Source organism: Glandiceps talaboti, chromosome 2, assembly GCF_964340395.1.
Source record: "Glandiceps talaboti chromosome 2, keGlaTala1.1, whole genome shotgun sequence".
NCBI lineage: Eukaryota > Metazoa > Hemichordata > Enteropneusta > Spengelidae > Glandiceps > Glandiceps talaboti.
In genome coordinates, this window is record NC_135550.1 from 31168130 (window position 1) to 31177865 (window position 9736).

Genomic DNA, 9736 nt, shown 5'->3' on the forward strand with positions numbered 1-9736 from the left:
GTATGTATGTATGTATGTATGTATGTATGTATGTATGTATGTATGTATGTATGTATGCATGTGTGTGTGTCCGTGCGTGCGTGCATGTGTATGTATGCATGCATGCATGCATGTATGTATGTATGCATGTGTGTATGTGTGTGTGTGTGTATGTATGTATGTATATATGTATGTGTGTGCCAATGTCACTTCTTGTGTATACGGCTTAATAAATAAATAAAATAAATATGTATGTATGTATGTATGTGTGTGTGCATAAGTATGTATGTACGTACGTATGTATGTATGTATGTATGTATGTATGTATGGGATGCAGTTGACTTGGTGGTGTACACTATTTCATGGGTCATTGTGTGATATTCCATGGATCATTGTGTGATATAGCCTTGGTTGATATTCGTCTACTTCCCTAGACTCTTTCACAGCCTTGGGAGCATCGCTAGCAGAAAGTGGCTGTTTTATGTCCTTGGACCGTTTCAATATAATGGTGGATTGCAACAACACATCAAGGAATGGTTAGTTCTATGTAGTCGATAAGGGTGCACAGTACAAGTATGTGGTAGATATCAGTACATAAAACAGCTGCTTTCTACTAGCGATGCTCAAAAGGCTGTGAGAGAGACTAGTACTTCACCAAATATCAGTGTCCCCTGTCCAAAGCTCATTTGGACATTCCTCAGTGACTATAGATTTTAATAGAAAGTTTTGTGTTGTTACTAAGTGTGACTTACAATTCCAACCTAATTATCAGTAAACAGTTTCGAGTTATGACAGCAATCCATCAAAACTCTCACTCCTGCCTAGCCATGAAACCATGAATGTAAATGATTGTAAAACCCCACCCCACCTGTTAACAATAGATTTCAGTGACAAAATACACTTTCCTATAATTTTGAAATTTTGTGGCCTGCTGGAGATCAATAATGATTTGGAGACGAATGGAATGGTATGAATAGCAGCACACACATAGTAGTATAGTACCAGAGTTATTAATCCAATCCATTTATTTACTTTCCCTATTTGTAACAAGTACCAAGTGTAAATGGTTTCCAGTCACTGGTTGTAATACTATACAATCCAAGACACTTATTTTGGTGTTACTATCTATCTCCAAAAGCTCTTTCACTACTTATAGAGAGATAGAGAGCATTGTGGAGATAAAAACACCTCAACAAATGTCTTGGCTAAATTGAATTGCTTATGAAGATATGTCTAGTAGATCATTATGTCTTGTACACAAGGCAGGTATTTCCCCCATCATCATCATCATCATCATCATCATCATCATCATCATCATCATCATCATAATCATCATCATCATCATCATCATCATCATCATCATCACCACCACCACCACCACCACCACCACCACCACCACCGTCGTCGTCATCGTCATCATCATCATCATCATCATCATCATCATCATCATCATCATCATCATCATCATCATCATCGTCATCACCATCATCGTCACCACCACCACCACCACCACTACCATCACCACCACCACCACCATCATCATCATCATCATCATCATCATCATCATCATCATCATCATCATCATCATCATCATCATCATCATCTAGTTCAATTCACCACCCTCAAGGTAAGTACTCTACTGCACATATTGATTGTTTGCTTCTTATATTATTGTCACTATAATCTAATTTAGTATTGCTAGCTAATTTGTTAATTTTTGTGTAATATTGCATTCGACATTTTCTTTGCCATTTTGTTGTGTGATATTTTGTGGTTTATGTGTTTGGTGTTACTTGTCCTTTTTATTCTTTTGAGTTTCTGAAATGGCTTTTTTGTAATAAATTTCCAGCTTCTCCTGCTGACATACATCAATGGATGACAATTTCTGTCTCTATTCTTGTGCTGTATAGTTTTGGTCTGCTGCTAGAGAGATAGTTCAGAGTCCACTAGTCTGGCTGCTACTGACCTGTACATTACTAGCCTGCGGAATTTACCAGGAGGAAGATGTGTGTTGTTTGCCAGTATTTGTTTTACAATCTTCATCCAAATCTCTACTGTAGCATTGGAGCTCTGGTTACATTTTGAATCTTAGTTACTGGAACACCTTTTAGATATATTTACCTCACAAAACATTAAACCATAGACCCTCACGAGGGTCTATGATTAAACCACTGCAAAGTGGGATTATAGGAAGATATAATTCATAGATAAGGTTTACAACATCTATACATTGGTATGGATTTTGAACGGGATCAGGTGATTCCTCCGAGTTTCTCTTTCTTACATCTTCTCTGATTGTTTTATATGTAAATGGCCTGTGAATGGTGAATGGTCTTACATGAGGTTTGAAGTTATCAGATCTAATCAAGTTATCTACGTTCTATCACATGACCATTATTTCTAATTGTACCTTGAATGTCATCAACTGCATCTATGATTGAATTTTTGTATATCTTGTGTATCTAATATGAATTAATACTTAGGCTGGGCTCTTTTTTGAGAGCTCGAGAGTGTGCTGAACCGTGAACAGGAGGAACTACACTGTATACTCCCTCCTTAAAACTCCTGACCGTGAATGAACTAAAGAAAGTAGACCAGAGAAGTGCGCCTGCAACGTCGGAGAGTGGCCAGTTAAAGAAAGTGCGCCACCAATGGTAGTAGTCAATTTAGGATACTAGGACAGTGTCAGAAAGTTGGTTAGTCAGTTAGTTAGTCAGTAAAGTGCAAATTTACATATTGTCGAAGTTACTTGTACGTTTATTTTAAAAGATTTTTTTTTCAAGAACAGAGGAAGGTAAATACTTCATTATGGAAATTCTACGTTATAAGTTTATTTCACCATGACATTGTAAACGTAATATAAGACACATAAAGACTATTGAATTACTATTTTCAAAATCAAAGAAAGTCAAAGTTAACAAAACGAGAAATTGCAAATATAAAAACAAAATAGAATAGCATGTGTTATCTTTGCGTCATTGTTATGTGACCGAAGCTTCAGACTCACATACAGGCGACACATTCATCAGCACATTCTGTAGGGAAAAGGAACAGAAGACGAATTAGTGCAAAAAATCCCATATTCACTAAAATTCGTTGATTTTTATAGAGGACCCTTAGACATAGCTGTCTGTCGACATTTGAAGTTACACCTGGATATTAATTTTTTTGTATATTCGTTTCGTCTACACAAGCGCTCAGAAACTACATGTATTAATGTATCTCACAATCACGATCCCATAGTCACAGAGGCGTATGGCTTAACATGTACACGTTAACTAAATAACATACATATGAGTGCTGCCTACCTTTATATTCACAAATGTATCCTTTAGGTGTAACATCACAGTAACCGTCATCCCACAAGAAATTACGATTTTTCCTGTATGGATAGACGAAAAAAGTTTACAATTCATTATTATCTTAAAAGTTCAAAACTACCGAAAGTATTGGTGAAACAGGCTTGATAGTACTTATACGGTGATGAAGCTGGAAAGCAATTGTATTCACTTTAAGGTAAGGCTTGTAATTGTCTCCTAATTAATTTACATTTGATAATTTTATACAGACACCAGTACATGGTCCCTTGAGGTTAGCAAAACTTATCGTATCTTCGAAAATAGATATTACTTTATTTTATGTTCAGTCTGAACATTACTGGCGAATGATTTATTGAAGTTTCAACTCTTAGACTACTTAATTAGTACTTTCAGTATTAAATCAATGTTATATATTGCAAACGTGGATTATCATACACTAAGTATATTTATCAATTTGACCACCATACAATTATATATATATGTACATCCTTACCATAGCTGTACACAGTCTTGTCCATTTGGGTCTTCTTTGACATTATTATTGGGTTCATCATCGGCCCATCCCGTGTACAAGTTACAATCATCAAGATTCAACTCTTCCCCGTCCACCCATTTGAATTTTCCTTCCTCCTCCTTGTCGCTCAGACCAATCCACAAACCTTTACCACTAATACGACTGATTGGTCCCCGTAACTTGGCACTCCAGATGTAATCTGTCATATCTCTATGGATTGCCCGATCAGGGATTTTAGCCAGCATACCACCGTCATCCTCACATGCCTGTTTTGCGTCGTCCCATGTTAAAGGGTTGAGGAAAATTTTGTAGCTTCGACCAACACATACTGGTCCAAAGACTGGAGGTATAGAACAATGCAAATAAGTTTTATTAGAACAAGTAGTCCCATATTGATACCAGAACAAGAAACGTATCAACTTGGAACCTTTCATTGACGTTTTACGTATACACATACATTTGATGAGGGCCACATTCAGCAATGGAGGTCGACGGTTTGTGAATACTTTTGTATGAAAGCTATTTGTGTAATTCGAATATGGATATAAATATTTTTGCTCTCTGAATATTCAATATATGATGAATGGGAAGTCTATGTGTGCGTTGGAGTGATTCGGGTTTGAAAGCACACATCGACCAAGGTCAACAGCGATTCGATAAAATACAATATCAAAATCACACGACCTTATGTGTGTTGTCTGACTCGACTCAACAAAAATGTTATACTGCAACAGCGCTACATTTTATCGTCTTGCTCGACAGTATCTCTGTAGACTGTTGGTGAGATGAAGATGTACGATTTTTTGTTGAGTCGAAGTTTTATTTTAGGTTTCTTGGTTTTCATTGTAATTGAATAGTACAAGGATGATTTACGTTATTGTATAAGCTGTTGACGAGTTCCACACACATAAGATGCAAACCGCCATTTATAATAACTTAATGTCCGATGTACCGTTAGATTGTCCGATCCGCAAGATATGTATTTGCATGCGACGTAACAAGTACATATCTCAGTTTTACACGACTGTTGTTGTACCGTGGCATATGCGTAACAAAGCGTGCAAGTTAATTTAGCCTGTATACCAACATGATTTAAAGCAAGGTCTACCATTCCAAAGCATCGTTACAAATATATAAAGGTACATGCTGTCTGTCTGTCTGTCTGTCTGTCTGTCTGTCTGTCTGTCTGTCTGTCTGTCTGTCTGTCTGTCTGTCTGTCTGTCTGTCTGTCTGTCTGTCTGTCTGTCTGTCTGTCTGTCTGTCCGTCCGTCCGTCCGTCCGTCCGTCCGTCCGTCCGTCCGTCCGTCTGTCTGTCTGTCTGTCTGTCTGTCTGTCTGACTGACTGACTGACTGTCTGTCTGTCTGTCTGTCTGTCTCTCTGTCTCTGTCTCAGTCTCTGTCTCTGTCTCTGTCTCTCTCTCTCTGCCAGCCAGCCAGCCTGCCTGCCTGCCTGTCTGTCTGTCTGTCTGTCTGTCTGTCTGTCTGTCTGTCTGTCTGTCTGTCTGTCTGTCTGTCTGTCTGTCTGTCTGTCTGTCTGTCTGTATACATGCCTGTACACATGTCTGTATGTCTGTCTGTGTTATTTTTCTGTTCACCTACTCACAGTGGAGGTATATTCATACATGGACATTGATTTTTCCCAACTATATTATCATTTAGCATAGTGTCACTAGTTTATCCAATCTCTTTGTTTCAGTTTGGAATCTATTTGTCTATACATGTGTATATAGTGTGTTGTAGAGTGATAATTAAATTGTAAGATGTGTTGTGTGGTACGTTTTAACGTGTATTGCCTAGTTTCGACCAGGTACATTGCTTTTATCCAAAGTAAACACTTTTAGCGAGTTCCAGGTTCGACTTTCACAACGTCCCACCTTTTGTAAACTTCTTAAATTGTTAACGCAGGTGTCACAGAAGTGGGCATTACCATTAAACGAAAGTGTTTTTAATGTTGACGCCTCGAAATTCCCACTGAGTATTAATCCACACATAGGTTTCAAACTTTGCCAAGTATAAACTTTAACGGGTCATTATAAGTGACAAAAGGTAAGAGACGGTGTGACGTAACTTTGAGATTTGAATGTACGCAATTTTCCGTAGTCCTTGCAAACATAAACTTTCACATGTAAAACAATTGAATGGGTTTAAAAGTTCACGTGTACGATCGCGGAGTAATTACAGAGTAATTACGATCGAGACTATAATGTTTAGCTATTATCACAGACAAGTAAGAACTTACTTGTCTGTGGATATTATGTAACTTTGTGGGAATACTTTCGCTACGTCTACATTTCTCGACAAATGTAAAATCCAAAAAACGCTGTTTTTGTAGGCAGTGTCTAAGACTTTTTTGTTCTACTTGACAAAGAAATCAACAATTTGCAAATCTCTGTTTTGTACCATGTAAATCGATCGACTTTACGCTTCGAGAGGAGAGTTGACGATAAACTTCAAATTTTAACATCTGGTTTATATTATCATGAAAAGGGTAATCTGTCTACAATCCTTGGTGACGTCTCATCTATAAACAGGATATGTATTATGTGTCGTGTATGATGCGTGTTAAAACGTTAACGGATATGGTCATTAACAATCAATATGTCTATCCTTTCATGGTTGATTACACCATTTAATTCCATTTCGTGTCACTCCATTCATACAGTTTGTAAACAATTATCATTGAGGTGTTGTCAGGTGCAGCCAACAAAGAGTTTCAGTGGGAGGGTATTTTCGTATTGGTCATATGGTGGGACCCAGTACAGGGAGGGGAAACAGCCAGTATTTCAACGGGCAAAACTTGTATGTCAGCTGAGTTGGTGAGGGATACGGGAAAGTTATCAGCGAAGCGGGCAACATTTGAGGGTGGATTCAGAAAAGTGGTTAATGGATTTAAAATGTCATATTAAGAGTATTCGTTGGTGTTTGTATGGAGAGTTAGACTGATCTATTGGCGAGCATAGACAAAACATGATAGATATCTTTTTGAAAGAGAGGATGAAGCTGAATGGTGGGGAGATGGTAGTGGGGAGAATATGGGGAGATGGTAGTGGGGAAAACATGGGGAGAGGGGCGATGGTAGTGGGGAGAATATGGGGAGAGGGGCGATGGTAGTGGGGAGAATATGGGGAGAGGGGCGATGGTAGTGGGGCGATGGTAGTGGGGAGAATATGGGGAGAGGGGCGATGGTAGTGGGGCGATGGTAGTGGGGAAAATATGGGAAAGAGAGACGGACACTAATATTTCTGGGCAGGATCCAGTGTACTTTTACACTTGATAAAGTCTGGATGCCAATGTGGCCTCTAATTAAACCAAATCGTAACGATACCGTATAGGAACTAGACTACACTTGATCTGGATAATATAAAGTAGTGTGGTACATACAGAAAGTGCTTTACTTTAGTGTTATGGGTGGGTGTATTATTCCCTTGCAAGTTGTTTTCCTAAACTCCTATCTTAAAGTCTATTCTCTTGTAGATCCCTACCGACGATACACCCAGGTACAGTTTTCAATTTTATGAATTCCATCGAAAAAACAAAACACAAGTTAATGAACTATGTTGACAGTTTTTAGTTATACTGATGAAGCTGTTCATATTTGCCCTCCCACTTCCCACTACAACATTTCAAAACATTCCTTCCATTGTTTCATTTCCTAATTGACCACATAAGAAAGGCCACATGCTGGGCTTGTAAATAAACAAATTGAAACAGTATACTTTTACACTTGATATAAATGCTAGAAACGAGTGTAGCACATAGAGAAAATGCTTCACTATAGTGTTACCCGTTGTAATGCTATAAATAAGTGTAGCACATAGTACTTTACTTCAGTGTTACCCGTTGTAATGCTATAAATAAGTGTAGGACATAGTGCTTTACTTCAGTGTTACTCGTTGTATTCATGCTACAAATCGAGAGATGAAACCGTGGCTTAAAAAACACTTTACAGTACTGTACCTCGTTGCGTAGTTACGTCGGCTGGTTCTTCTAACTCTCTCTCGTATCCAAAGTACCGACGCAGTACATCCCACTTCGAATCAGCAGCAGCAGCAGCAATGGAGACCAAAGCTAGACATGACAACACCAAACGGAGGCTCATTTTCGTACAACGACAAGGCGCGTTTACTGAAATGATAAATATTCGTGTGTGTTTACTTCATGTCATGTTGTTGAATAAGAACAGAGAAAGCTTCGGTAATTGCCAACATAACGATAAACTTCTACTTGACCTATTAACCTATACTTGAAGGTCAGAAAAGTCAAAACTATGTCGTCGACAATCAATCAACATGTTCATCTTACTTCAAGTTCTAAACGATCAAGTTTTAATGAGCTACAAAAGGTGTTAAAAAAGTCAGTGGTGTTCAGTCGGCAATACAACGCATACAACACAATACCACAGATTTCTATAAAATGATACAAAACTTTAGAATATCTATCTCAAATTCAACGGAAATATTACCGTTAGCTGTGAGATGTATCAATTTAAAGGGACACCTGGGAACAACTTTTGAAATACAACTCAAACAGTTACTTGAAAATCAAATATGTTTTCAAATTTCAACCCTGTATATCCACGGAGTCCCACTGAACTTCAGTAAGATGCTGTAGAAACAGGAATCTGAGTGAAACGCTGCATCTGTCTGTCTGTCTGTCTGTCTGTCTGTCTGTCTGTCTGTCTGTCTGTCTGTCTGTCTGTCTGTCTGTCTGTCTGTCTGTTTGTCTGTCTGTCTGTCTGTCTGTCTGTATGTATGTATGTATGTATGTATGTATGTATGTATGTATGTATGTATGTATGTATGTATGTATGTATGTATGTATGTATGTATGTCTTTTTGGTCTATTTTGTCTCACTTGACTCTCCGATCAAATTGCAACAGACACCACCGTAGACTTTGCCGTTATGTGCCAGGTGTGAAATCGATGCCAGTCCATCGCCTGGTAGTTCGAAAGTGTATAGTTTTAGTAGGCAATAAAACATCCTTACCTTACGCTCGAACCAAAACGTTTTGAGGAATAAGCAGAGGGGCGTTGTAATGCGTGACAATGCTTACCTAATTTGGAAGGTTACTGAAGTAGGAAGAATGATGTGATCTCTTTTCTTAAATGACACCAACCACCCGTGTAGTCTTGAACAATACTCCTACCTGGAATTCGGTTGAACCATTCTGAAAGGGGGATCACCCCCTTTAAATACAGGGTATGGGTCGGAATTCAAATACATGGTACGGGTCATGTAATTCTGAGATATGCATATTTGAATTTACAAAAGCTTGTAAATTGTTCATGAAATACAATATACATATACATACTATAGGGGATGACGCACGTTACCAAATGCAGTTGTGGTGAAAATAAATGGAAAAAAAACCTTCATTCACAACAAACGGATATACAATGCAAGGGCGTGTCGTCTTATACCCATTTGTTCTATGTGTAGGTTTTTGTGATTTGTCAATATTTGAATATTCCAAAGAGGTAGACGTATTTTTGTGACGGATTACGTAACTTTAATTTTTACTACTACTGTGTTATTAAGCATAGGATTGCAATCTTCTGTTCATCTATCAATTTGATCGTTAAAAAACCCCAAGTAACTTGTTCTCGGCGATAATGCTAAAGTAGGGATGAAAGTATGGCGTGCAACTTATCTCTTTGTAAAAGAATAGGTGGAATATTTGTCACTCTATTGCGAAAAACGTGTTTCATATATTGGACTTTGTGTTTATGTTTGTCATACTTTAGCCAGAGTCAAAATGCCATTCGTTGTAATGGGAAGGCTTGGTGGTCTGAAACTACAATAGATAGAACTATATATAGTTGTTTGGAAAGGATGTTAAATACACACTGCGGATTACGCATGTGGCGGGAGAGACGTATTTTAGAACTTTAGAGGTAACAGTTGTGATCGATGTAGAATGTA